Source organism: Vigna umbellata, chromosome 2, assembly GCF_029865625.1.
Source record: "Vigna umbellata cultivar VRB3 chromosome 2, Vumbellata_1.0, whole genome shotgun sequence".
In the NCBI taxonomy this organism is placed as follows: domain Eukaryota; kingdom Viridiplantae; phylum Streptophyta; class Magnoliopsida; order Fabales; family Fabaceae; genus Vigna; species Vigna umbellata.
This window is the reverse complement of record NC_142166.1, coordinates 32,455,802-32,469,837: the sequence shown is the minus strand read 5'-3', so window position 1 is coordinate 32,469,837 and position 14,036 is coordinate 32,455,802.

The window sequence follows — 14,036 nt, the reverse complement described above, 5'->3', positions numbered from 1 at the left end:
ATCACACGAGTAATTTTTATACTGGTTCGATTCAACAGAATCTACATCCAGTCGTTAATCACTATAAAAAGTGATTAACAGTTCCACTAAATAGATGTTTCAGAGATTACAACAAATAGTGAATAAAACAGATAAATAAACCTTCCTTCGACGAACGAACCGGAAGAAGAACACTCTGCCAACTCGAAGAGAACCGCTCCGACTATCGACAAACGAAACGCGAGCTTCTCCTATTCATGAGACCAGGCATGGCACCTTGCTAACTCGAAGAGAGCTTGCTCCGACTATCGACACAAGAAACACAAGCCTCTCCTGTTCACGAGACCAAGCAAGGGAACTTGAACTATAGCTTCTGAGAACTTCCTCTGACAAACAGTATTCTGCAAGAGCTTCTGTTCAACTACTATCTCTCTTTGAACTTCACAGAAACCCAATATATAGCCAGTTGTTTTGAATATCTAAGGTTAAGTCCCAACTGCCACGAATAATCGATTATTGTAAGTGATAATCGATTATTCAAGTCCCTTACAGGTTTTTCAAAAATGTGATAATCGATTATATGAGGTGATAATCGATTATTCCTGGATGACTTTGTGATAATCGATTATTGCCATTCCATAATCGATTATTGCAGTTAAAAATTATAGTTTTACAAAGTTTACAAGACTTTCCTACTATATTTAATTTCTACAAATTGCTTTTAAATAATTATAATATCTTCTTCAACTAAAACTTCTTGCAGCATCATCAAAACAATTTTCTTCAAGATTTACCAATACTCCTTATTGGTAACAATGTCCCCCTTTTTGATGATGATCAAAAAATTCAAAAGCAATTTTGGCTTACCTGCAAAACATACAAGCTAACAGACAACAACAGAGTTAGCAATACCTGTATTAATTTATACTTCTCCCCTTATATTATTCTTCTCCCCCTTTTTGATCATAAGCAAAAAGATTTGATGTAAAAAGCTCCCCCTAAATACGATCTCCCCCTCAATTAAACAAAGTATGCATATAATCAAGAGATCATTTTATTTATGAAAACAAGGATTACATTATAAGAAGAAACATAAAAGACAAAATTATAACATAGATGAAATAGCAAGCAAACAACAAAACATGCTAACATAGAACCTATATCTAAAACTCAGGACTAGGAGATCTTTCTGGAGGTTGAAGGTTGAGATGATTCTCGATGTTAGAAAGGCGAACATCAAGATCAAGAAATTGATCAACCATGTACTCATCAATAGATTGTTGCCACTCATAAATCTCCTCAAAGTGTGTTCTTTGTGTTAGACTCATATCCTCTAATTGCTTAAATAATCTAGCAAAATGTCACTAGTGCAAAAAGGGCTTTAGACGTCCGTTCTTTTGGCCTTTTGACGTCCGACCTCCCCCCGACCTCTTTATGGGTGACGTTACTTAGACGTCGGGGGGTCCACATCGGACGTCTATATAGACGTCCGATGTGTTAGGCCCGACGCCTATCCAGACGTCCGGCGTACACCAACGAACGTCCATATAGACGTCCCCACGTGCCCGTCTGACGTCCCCAGAGACGTCCGTCTCCTCCCTCCTCCGACGTCTACATAGACGTCCGAGGTGTATCCCCCGACGACCACCTGCCTGAATTGTTTTGTGGTAGGGCTAGGGTTGGACGTCCGTTTTTGCACTAACTGACGTCTATAGACGTCGGACAGTGCACTAACCGACGTCTACTGGGCTTATTTTTTTAAAAAATCAATTTATTTTTGCAATAAAACCACACCTAAAAAGCATAAAATTGTCCCAGAACAATTTTGCAATAATATATATATGCGTTTCATATAAACAAAGTTCTACTTAATGTAAAATATAATGCACTACCAAAACTATCAAGATAAAACTTAAACTAAAACTAAGCAATGTTCAACAACAAATAAAACTATTCCTAACTCCATCTTTGCAGAAGATAAGCGGTCCACTCCTGCCTTATCTGCCTAATTGTGTCCTCTGGTATAGGAGATGTACTCTTGAAGCGCTGCAAAATTCAAGAAAGATTCATTATGGTTTCATATATGTTTGAAGATGAATTTGATTTGTAATGTATTCAAGGTATACATCATTACCTCATTCCAGTCATCTGTAATGACAGCTCGAATGATGGTCTTAATCCAACACATCACATAGAAGCCACATTCCCATGAATCTAGCTGCTGGTTACACTAAAATGACAAACTAAATAGTTAAGAATTTAGATAATTCAATAACATAGAAAATGAATTAGAACTATAAATGACTTACAACCTTTGGATACAAAATTTGAACCAGTTGACCACAAGATTTACTAATAACTATGTACAGATTGAAAACACAAAGTATAATTAATATGACTATATTTATCATAAAAGTTGAAGGTGAACATCAAATTCAAAGTCATTTTTGGAGAAACACTTACCCTTGAAGCATGGTTCTCAAGTCATTTTTCATCCTCCTGTGCAACGAACAAAACCATATAATTTTACATTGTTTGGGAATGATGACCATCAGCTGCCAGTGCGACCTATCACGAAGGACAAATAGTTATTCAACTAATTAAGGTAACTATAATAATGAACTGACCACATATAACAACACCTACCCCTCAATGTATGGCTGATAACAGTTGAAAAACTGTTATTTTCATGCTTAAAATTGATACTAAAAGCAACCTTTAACACTTCAAAACTAGCTTGAAATCATGCTTTTGGTCATATTTTTAGAAATAAGAGAGTTGGACAGGTTTATGCTTGATTTCAGTGTTTTATGCAGATTTTAAGGTGAATTTGGTGAAAGAAGTGAAGAAGGATAGAGATGGAATCAGAAAAGACATAAAAAAGTGCAAAAGGAGAAGTCGCAACTACCGCTCAGTGGCAGTTTACCGCTGAGTGGCACTCAAGAACTCACGTTAGATCCGCTGAGGGGTGAAAAAGTCGCTGAGGGGGAAGAATCAACTCACGCATTTACCGCTGAGCGACACTATTTTGGGCTTGGGCCTAATTTTCTGTATATTTTAAAATAATATATAAGCTTTAGGACGTCCTCGGATTTGTATCTTTGGCTGGGACAAAGCAAACACTCACTTTTCCACCCCTTGAAGGAAGATCTTGGATGCTCAGGCTACCTCTTCATCTTTCTAGGGTTCTATCTTTCATTCTTTCATTATTGTTCATCTAGTTTCACCATGAATATGGTGAACTAAACCTTGTATTGTTGTTGGGGAATCAATGTAGTCTTGTGAAACTCTCATATATGGAATTTGTGTTAACATCTTATTTTAAGATACATGCTTTCTTTCATCATTAGTTAGGGTTTTTCCTCTTTGCTTAAAGCTTGCTTTGTTTAACTCATTCAATGCCATGATTATTGATTTTGTCGATATGGGAATGTACGGGGAAATCTAGATCCGGGGAAATTCTCCTAATAGCATATTGCCTAGACATAGGAATATGAGGGTTGGTTGCCGTTAAGCTTCTACAGTTCAGAATTAATTATTAGGAATGCTAGGAATTGTATGAACTCGTAATTAAGGATAGGCCTTCTTGCAAGTTGATTTAGAGAGTGGCATTAGCAATTGATGAAAAGAATGATGAATTCCTAAAGTATATGAGAGTGGATAAGATGAAATTGATAACCCCAACAACATACTCATCCATCTAATTCATTAAAGTGTTTGTATTCCTCTTTTCCATTGATCAAATTCATGCATACATGTTTAATTATTGTCTTTTGCATTTAAACCCTACAATCAATTGTTAACAAGTCTTAAATAATCAGCAAATCATATAGCTAACTAGGCCGTGAGTCCTTTGGGAAAACGATACTTGGTCTTACCTAGTTTTATTACTTGATATGATTCCGTCACACTTGCCGATTGTTAAACAAGTTTTTGGCGCCGTTTTTCGGTGTTCATAAATTTGTCATCAATGGCACAAGGTATACGTCTCATTTTGACTCATCCATCCATGTTTGCAAATAATGTTGTCTGTTTATTTTATTTTATTTTTCTGTTTTTATTTTATTTTCTGTTTTTATTTTATCTTCTTATCTCTGATCTTATATTTTCTTCTATATCTTTTTGTGCTAACCAATTTTTCTAGGGATTTGTTTTCTTTTGTATGCAGGAAGCAATCCGAACTAGGAGCAAGAAAACTGCAGAACCTCTTCTTGAAGGTTTAGACGAGAGTAGACGGAGGAGAAGAATCCGTACATCCAGAGAACTTTTTCTTCCTCCGGAAACTCTGTTACAACTATCACCACAAAGTTCTGACCATAACACTGAGGAGATGGAGAATAACAATGCCAGAAGAAATCTTGCTGATTATACTAATGTAGTTGGACCTCAACATTTTAACAGCATAGCAAGACCAAGAGTCAATGCAGCTAATATGGAGGTGAAACCAGCATTAATCCAACTGGTGAAAAGTAATCAATTTAATGGGTTGTCTCACGAAAGCCCATATGAGCACCTCACAACTTTTAATGAGATCTGCAACACGGTGAAAATAAATGGGGTGTCGGATGAAGCAATCAAACTTAGCCTGTTTCCATTCTCATTAGGAAGCAACGCTAAGATTTGGTTGAATTCTTTTCCAGAAGGAAGCTTTACAGAGTGGGAAGTAGTGGTGACAAAGTTCCTAAACAAATACCTTCCACAATCAAAGGTAAATAAAGGGAAGCAAGAGATTTCATCATTCAGGCAAGGCATGGAAGAATCACTAGGTCATGCATGTGACAGATATAAAAGCTTATTAAGAAAAACTCCCACACATGGTTTTGACGAAGTGGAAGTAGTCCTTATCTTCCTTGGAGGTCTTGGTTCACAAACCAAGATGATGCTTGACGCCTCAGCTGGAGGAAATATCAAATGGAAAACTCCAGAGGAAGCTACAGAAATCATTGAAAATATGGCTACAAGTGATAATGAACTAAACAGTGAAAGAGGAGCTCCTATTCAACAAAAAGGAGTTCTACAGTTACAAACCAATGATGCCTTGCTAGCATAGAATAAGATACTAACTCAACAACTGGATACTCTTACAAAAACACTTGCACAACTGCCAAAAGAGTTAAAGACTGTTGCACAGGTTCAATCACAGTTGTGTGAATTATGTGGGGGTGACCATATCAATGGTCAATGCGCCTTTCCAGCAGAAGCCTTAGAGGATGTTAACTTCATGGCCAATCAATACTGTCAGGGGAATTTTAATCAAGGGTGGAAACCACACCCAAGCATTGGTCAAGGAAAACGTAGGCAAGCTGGACAAACTGGGCAATTTAACAAGCAACAGCAACAACCAACCTTATGGCAACAGATTTCTATACTTAATGAAAGATCAAAAAGGATGGAAGAAACTCTTCATCAGTTCATACAGAAAACTGAGTCTACTCAAAAGAGCACTGAAGCTGCTATTAAGAATTTGGAGATTCAAATGGGTCAGATTACCAAGCAGTTGGAAGAGAGGCCAGACAAAAATTTTGGGGCTAATACTGAGGTTAACCCTAGGGAAGAATGTAAAGTGTTGGAGAGTACAAATGATGAGACAGTTGAGTTAGAAAAAGGAGAGACAAAAAAAGAAGAGAGAGAAAAAAGAGAAAAAGAAAAAGAAGAGAGAAAATAGAAAGGAGAGAGAAGAGAGATAAAGAGTAAAGATATTTTTCCTTTTCCAATAAATCAAGAGAAACAATTTGATTTTACAGAATTATTCAAGATGGTGGACAATGATGTACCTTGGAAGGAGATATTACAACAAATTGCAGTTTATACTAAACCTGAGGAAGAAGTCTCTACAAAGAAAAGACGTAGAGATGATGATACAAAGAAGTATAAAGCTGTTAAAAAGGAGCCATTCCCTCCAAAAGCAAAAGATCCAGGAGGTTTCTCCATTCCATGCACAATAGGGAAGAAAAGGATAAAAAAGGCTTTACTTGATTTAGGATCAAGTGTTAACTTGATACCTTATTCTTTACTTGAGCAGATTGGTGATGTTGATGTGAAGCCTATAAAGGTTAACTTAGTAATGGCAGATGGATCCTCAAAGGAACCCTATGGAATAGTAGAGGATATTATAGTTTGTGTAGGCAAACTACAGTTCTTGGCAGACTTTGTGGTGATGGAGATGGAGACTGAAAAGATACCCATTATTCTTGGAAGACCGTTTATGAAAACGGCCAAAGCCATCATTGATATGAACGAAGGTATAGTGGTGCTCCAAGACCGAGAAGAGAGAGTTGTTGTAGATGTCTTCAAAGAAGAGAGGCAGATGTAGGAGGAAGAAGCTAGTCATAAAGCTGCATATCAAGATGTACTCATGACTAGCCCTGAATATGAAAAGCCCAAGGTTAAAGGTAAACATTGTTTGTTGTTTCAGGTACAGGAAAAAGAAAAGATTGGAAGAGGAAGAAAAGTTCCTGATGACTAGATGAAAGAACGACTCCAACTTGGTACACCTGTGAGATTCAAAAACAAGTTGTGTGTTGTGAAAGGCTACAAAGAAAAGGAGATGATAGAGATAGAGTCTCCACATTCTAGAAGAGTCAAAACAGTACACCGGAAGCAGTTGAGGAGTTGGTGGGATACAAACATCAACCATGAAGAAGGAACTTGAACTTTATTGGGTCAAGCTAATGACGTTAAAAGAGCGCTTGCTGGAAGGCATTCCAGTGATTTGAGGACAATATTTCTTTTGATTTTATTTTGGTTTTGTAATTTTTAATCAGTTGGACATTATTTCTGTAAATATTTTTTTTGGATACAGCATCTGCTGAAGGATGCTAGGTGGTTAAGTATCTACTGAAGGATACTAGGTTTGTTACACCTACTGATGGGTGTTGGTAAGAAAGTTTTGCACCTACAGATGGATGTTGGTGGAGTTTGGGTCAGGCTCATGACTTTAAACAAGCGCTACCTGGGAGGCAACCCAGTTGATTGATTATATTTTTGTTTGTTTTATTGTAGTTGCATAATAGGGTTTTGCATGAGTAATCTGAAAATGTTATTGCAGGGAGCAAGTGAGGGGCATGTTTAGGAGTCACTTAGGTTAAGCTAGGGAGAAGAAGAACACTTCCCGAAAGTGCCGCTGAGCGGCAAACAACCACTGAGCGGTAGTGTCGCAGACTGGGCTTAGGTTGCCCCTTAGAGGAACCCGAGCCCATTAGGGTATTTTTATACCCTAAGTTGCGCCTTAGCTTCTCTTTTCAGACTCTTCTCTGCACACACACTCCTACATACTTTTTCAAAGGTTCTCTACCACTTTTCCCTCATCCCTCTTGAGAAAATCCCCCTTTCACTCACTTTCTCATCTAAGTTTGGGGTTGGAAGAAAGCATCATAGCTTGAAAGCATTCTCATTTCATCTAGCATCTCCACCCAAGTAAGTCAAGCATTTAGGGTTTAGGGGTTTTGATTTCTATGCATGATTTGATGATGTAATTGATGTTTGAACCGATTGAACTGAATGATTTTGATCTGGAAAACTGAAAATTGCATGTGGGTGGAGTTAGGACAGGTTAAAAATGAATTTTTCAAAAATCTGTAGAGTCACCGCTCAGGGGTAAATTGTCGCTGAGCGGCACTCTGACAGACATGTTGTTTTTGCTTATTTGTGATCTGGATTGCTGCACTGGTGGCACTGAGGGGTGATTTTGACCCTCAGCGGTGGTTTACCTTCAAAATAAGATGTTATCTCTGTTTTACTAATGATTAACAACATGTTTTGTGGTTTTGTATTTTTGTTTGATGTAGGAATGACATCCTCTTCAAGCAAAAGAATGAAGACCATGGCATCCAAAAGAAAAGAAAAGGAACCAGAACAACCCCATTCTAGTAGGTTCCTATCTCGCAAACATGAGAAGCACTTTAAGGTGGTCCAAGATAGGAGACTCCTTATGGAGAGAAAGGTTGGAATGATACCTAACTTTGCTCCTCAATTTGGAGAGCAATTGTTAGGGAATGATTGGGGGAAGCTAGCCACATACCCTACACCTGCCAATATAGCTATGGTGAAAGAATTCTACACTAATGCAAGAAAGATTGGTGATTATCCGGCTGAGAATTACCTAGGCTATGTCAGAGGCCATGCTATTGGGTATGATCCTCATTCCATCAACAATTTCTTGGATACTGTGTGGGCTGGTGAGCAGTGCCAGTTTGCTCTCTGTATGGAAGAAGTCGCTGATTTTGATGATGTGGAGAGAGTTTTATGTGTACCTGGAGGACATTTTCAGAGGAATAGAACTGGCTCTGTGGTAAACATTAAGAGGACTGACTTGACTCCTCTTGCAAAGTATTGGATGGCATTTTCTCATGCCAACATTCAGCCATGTTCTCATGTGTCAGACATCACTCTTAGCAGGGCACTCCTCCTTTACTGTGCAATCAAGAACTTGAATGTCAATATTGGACAGGTAATAGCTGATGAGATAAGGGTGTGTGCTAACACAACAAACAGCAACGCACCCTTAGGACATCCTTCTTTAATCACACACCTTTGCAAGATAGCCGGGGTGGATACTTCTGCTCCACCATTTGAAAGGCCAATGAAAACAATTGATGAGGCCTATTATAGACAATACTGATGAATGTTATCATAACTAGAGCAGGACTAATGCTTTTGTTTGGTTTTATGTTTTGAACTTATTTATGTGTGTTTTTAGAATAGGGTTTGATGTACTCAATTGAAAACTTTGTCTGTTATGATGGTGTGCTTATGATTGTGATTGTTTGATAAGTAAGGCTTGATGATGCTTTGATATGGATTGATGTTGAGATGTACATATTAGATGCTTATACAGGTGATTCACAAGCTTTGTGAACAAATACATGATGTTGTGATTGTGATTGTGATTGTGATATTAAGCAGGATGTGTATGTCAAATGTGAATAAGCTTATATGTGAGGTTTTGAGCTCCAGAGTTTTTGTGATTGAATACTATTACTTTAAAAGCATGAATGATTTTGCCCAGGTTTTCTATGATTGAATCAATTGCTTGTTTGCATCATATGATCAAGGCCATTTGTTGGTAACCCTTGTATTAGCCAATTTCATGAAATTAGCCACTAAAAGAGAACACTTTGTGTTCTATCCTTTGAACCCCTAGCCTTGAACATGATTTGAAAACCCTTGTTGAAAAGCTTTACCTTGAGTTAAGTAGAACATATTTTGTGGTATTGACAAATGTTCAAGTTTGGGGTTGTTGGAAAATAGAAAGGGAAATTGAAAGCATTAAGCTAAGAGCTAAGAATTAAGTATGTGAAAAGAGAAAGAAAAAGAAAGAAAAGAAAAGAAAAAGCAAAAGCTCAATGCAAAGGAAAGTTGGGAATAAGTAAGAATGGTTGTGTTTATATGATTCTCTTAACTCAAGGGTTTTGTGATCTAGAAAAACCAATTTTCTTGTTAGCCCAACCACATTATAAGCCATAGAAAAGTCCTTGTGATGATGCTTGCTTGTAAGTCTTATTTGATTGTGGTTAAATGAAGGCAAAGTCAATTCATGTGACATTGTGATAGTAGAGTGAATGAGTGATTACCTCTTATACACGTGTGTGTGAGTGAAACACTTTACTTAGTGAGGAAATACTCCATGAGCACATGAACATCCATGCTTAGTTGATTGATCATTCATGAAAAATAGCATTTGTTGGATATTAAGTGACTTTGTGAACACTAAAGCATGTGTATGTCTTGATTGAAGTCTTTGTCATGAGCTTAATTGAAGTTTTTACTTATCTTGAAAAGAGAATTTTTGAATGAGTGAACCATTGTACGGATTGGTAGAAGATTGAGTTACATTTTGTTTGCTTGAGGACAAGCAAAGTTCTAAGTTTGGGGTTGTGATAACAATTGAAAAACTGTTATTTTCATGCTTAAAATTGATACTACAAGCAACCTTTAACACTTAAAAACTAGCTTGAAATCATGCTTTTGGTCATATTTTTAGAAATAAGAGAGTTGGACAGGTTTATGCTTGATTTCAGTGTTTGATGCAGGTTTTAAGGTGAATTTGGTGAAAAAAGTGAAGAAGGATAGAGATGGAATCAGAAAAGACATAAAAAAGTGCAAAAGGAGAAGTCGCATCTACCGCTCAACGGCAGTTTACCGCTGAGCGGCACTCAGGAACTCACGTTAGATCCGCTGAGGGGTGAAAATGCCGCTGAGGGGGAAGAATCAACTCACGCACTTACCGCTGAGCGGCACTATTTTGGGCTTGGGCCTAATTTTCTGTATATTTTAAAATAGTATATAAGCTTTAGGACGTCCTAGGATTTGTATCTTTGGCTGGGACGAAGCAAACACTCACTTTTCCACCCCTTGAAGGAAGATCTTGGATGCTCAGGCTACCTCTTCATCTTTCTAGGGTTTTATCTTTCATTCTTTCATTATTGTAGGGTGACATTCTTGCAAGGTGATTTAGAGAGTGGCATTAGCAATTGCTGAAAAGAATGATGAATTCCTAAAGTATATGAGAGTGGATAAGATGAAATTGATAACCCCAACAACATAATCATCCATCTAATTCATTAAAGTGTTTGTATTCCTCTTTTCCATTGATCAAATTCATGCATACATGTTTAATTATTGTCTTTTGCATTTAAACCCTACAATCAATTGTTAACAAGTCTTAAATAATCAACAAATCATATAGCTAACTAGGCCATGAGTCCTTTGGGAAAACAATACTTGGTCTTACCCACTTTTATTACTTGATATGATTCGGTCACACTAGCCGATTGTTAAACAAGTTTTTGGCGCCGTTTTTCGGTGTTCATAAATTTGTCATCAATGGCACAAGGTATACGTCTCTTTTTGACTCATCCATCCATGTTTGCAAATAATGTTGTCTGTTTTGAAGTGTGTTACCAGACGGTTGAATGGTCTGAGGTTCAACAAATCCGTACATGGAAGACCGACCTTGGTCTACAACGATTGGGTCCATGTACCTAAAACAACAAAGTTAAGTTGTTAGAAACTATAACAATGTAAATAAAAGTAATATGAAAGATCAAATTGAGTATCTTACATGCACCACAGCTGAATGATGGAAATATTCAACATTCTTTCTCCCCCAATCACCTCCAATGCATAAGAGAATGTGATATAAACTGGCACATGTGGGGGAAGACCAAATACTCTCAAATCCCAGTATAGTTCTAATGATGCTTTCTTCAATCTGGGTAATTTTGTCATTAGCTTTGATAGAGGATCATCGTCCGCTTGAGCCATCTCATCATCTTCATGTATGATTGTATCATGAATTGGCTGCTTCTGACGACGTGTGAACTGAAGATAAGAATTTACGCCAAAGAGTTATCAACAATTATTTGAAGAATAAACATACAAATACTAAGGAAAAAGACATTATACCTGTGGAGTAGCGATGTGTGACATGATCAATGCTCTAGGCCAGGCAATAAATGATCCTATGGCCTCCCCCATAAAGTTAATTTCTGGAGTGGGTACAGGCAATTGAGCCTGGGGATCCCGAACCTCGTCAATGGTCACACGCACATGCTAGGGTAATATGGCAACACCATGAATAGTCTGCCCTCCCTCAAGCACTCGTCCGACAGCCACAACGCATGGGGGATCCCCATCAACCAACAGATCATATTGACCGCTATACTGAGTGGGGTCTACAGCGGAGCATGATCCTCCAGTGCTGACACGAGGTGGTGTGGGAGTTTCAGCGGCCCCCATGTTGCCTTGCGTCATGGAATGCAGTGATGAGTCGTTATTTCTTGAATTATATTTAGTTTATTTCACTTAAATAAACCAGGGAATTGTGTTTAATTGTCTGTTATTTCCCCGTTTTCCGAATTCTGCTTAATTTGGTCGGAAATTTGTAATTGTGCTAATTTGGGTTTTCTGAGCTGATTAAGTGCATTTTTTTTTATTACAGGAAAAATTTTGGAGATACATTTTGGGACATCAGGAAGAATGCAATTAAATTCAAGTCTCTCCACACAGACATTTTAGAATTAATTAAATTGTAATTCAGTAGTTTAGAATTTTTGAATCAACTCTTACATTTTGGGTCAATTTTTGGTAAACTAGATTAGACCAAAATTAGGGGTTAGTGACTTGGACCCTAGGGTTTTATTGTGTGGACCCCATCCCTATTAAAAGGGTGGACACACGGCTAAGGTCTTGCAGCCGCCACTTGTTACATTTCCTCTGGGCTTGTGTCATAGGAATGGAGAATGATGTTTACGCGATTTTTCATGAATGAGAGAAAATCTTCACTTTTCTATTTTGCTGATTATACATGTTTTTTTTTTATTTCTTTGGTTCAAACAATTTTTATTTTGAAGAATGTTCATACCCGCTGCTGGCCACTTGCCATTTTGACTCTCTCGGTCCTTGGTTTGGAGGCCATTTATTTTTGGATTTTTGAACTTTACTTTTGGCTGAATGTTGTTCTTGAACGGAAGAAATGAAGAGCTGACGGGTTGGAGATGATGGGATGGAAGAAGTATGTTTAAGCACACGGAGATTGAGAGTGGAGACCTGAGCACGTTAAAGATGAAAATCTCAAGATTTCAGGTAACCATTGTTTGTTGTTTCAGGTACCCAAGGAAGAAGAGACTGGAAGAGGAGAAGAAATTTATAGTGACTGGGAGAAAAGAAGACTCCAACTTGGCACACCTGTAAGAATCAAGAACAAGTTGTGGGTTGTGAAGGGCTTTAAAGAGAAGGAGATGATAGAGATAGAGTCTCCATATTCTAGAAGGACCAAAACAGTTCAAAGGAAACAGCTGAGGAGTTGGTGGAATGACAACATCAACTATAAAGAAGATGGAACTTGAACTTTATTGGGTCAAGCTAGTGACGTTAAAAGAGCGCTTGCTGGGAGGCAACCCAGTGGATTTAAAGACTTTTGATTTGGTTTTTGTAATTTTTAATTTGTAAACATTATTTTTGTAATTATTTTGTTGGAAATAGCATCTACTGAAGGATGCTAAGGTGGTTAAGTATCTACTGAAGGATACTATGTTTGTAACACCTACTGATGGGTGTTGGTAAGAAAATTTAACACCTACTGATGGGTGTTGGTGGATTTTGGGTCAGGCTCGTGACGTTAAACAAGCGCTACCTGGGAGGCAACCCAGTTGATTGAATATTTCTGTTTGTTTATTTTAGTTAGGGTTTGCATAAGCATTTTTAACATTGAATTGCAGGGAACCAGTGAGGGGCATGTATGGGAGGCACGTAGGTTAAGAAAAGAAGGAGAAGAGCACATCACGAAAGTGTCGCTGAGCGGTAATTTACCGCTAAGCGGTACTCTCGCAGAATGGGTTTTAAGTTCCCCTTAGCGGGACCCGAGCCCATTAGGGTATTTTTAAACCCTAAGCTGCGCACTTGCTCACACTTTCAGATTTTTCTCTGCACAAACACTCCCACATACCTTCTCCAAGGTTTTCCACATCTTTTCACTCATCCCTCTTAAGAAAATTTCTCTTCCACTCATTTTTCACTATTGTGCCATCAAAGTTTGGGGTTGGAAGAGAGCATTCTAGCTTGGAAACATTCTTATTGCATCTAGTATCTCCACCCAAGTAAGTAAAATGCATTTTGTTCATTCTAGGGTTCTTGAATTTGAATGTGATTGTCAAAGCATGAATATTTAGGGGTTTTGATTTCTATGCATGATTTGATGATATATTTGATATTTGAACCGATTAAACTGCATGATTATGAACTGGAAAACTGAAAATTGCAATTGGGTGGAGTTAGGACAGCTTTAAAACAAGATTTTCAAAAATCTGCAGAGTTACTACTGAGGGGTAAATTACCGCTGAGCGGCACTCTGCCAGATTTGGTTTTGCTGAATTTTTGCGTGTTGGAATGTGGCACTGGTGGCGCTGAGGGGAAATTCTGGCCCTCAGCGGTGGTTTAGCTTCGAAAGGAGTTGTGTTCTGTGTTTTACTAATGATTAACATCATGTTCTGTGGTTTTGTATTTGTGTTTTGAATGTAGGAATGGCATCCTCTTCAGGAAAAAGATTGAAAACCATG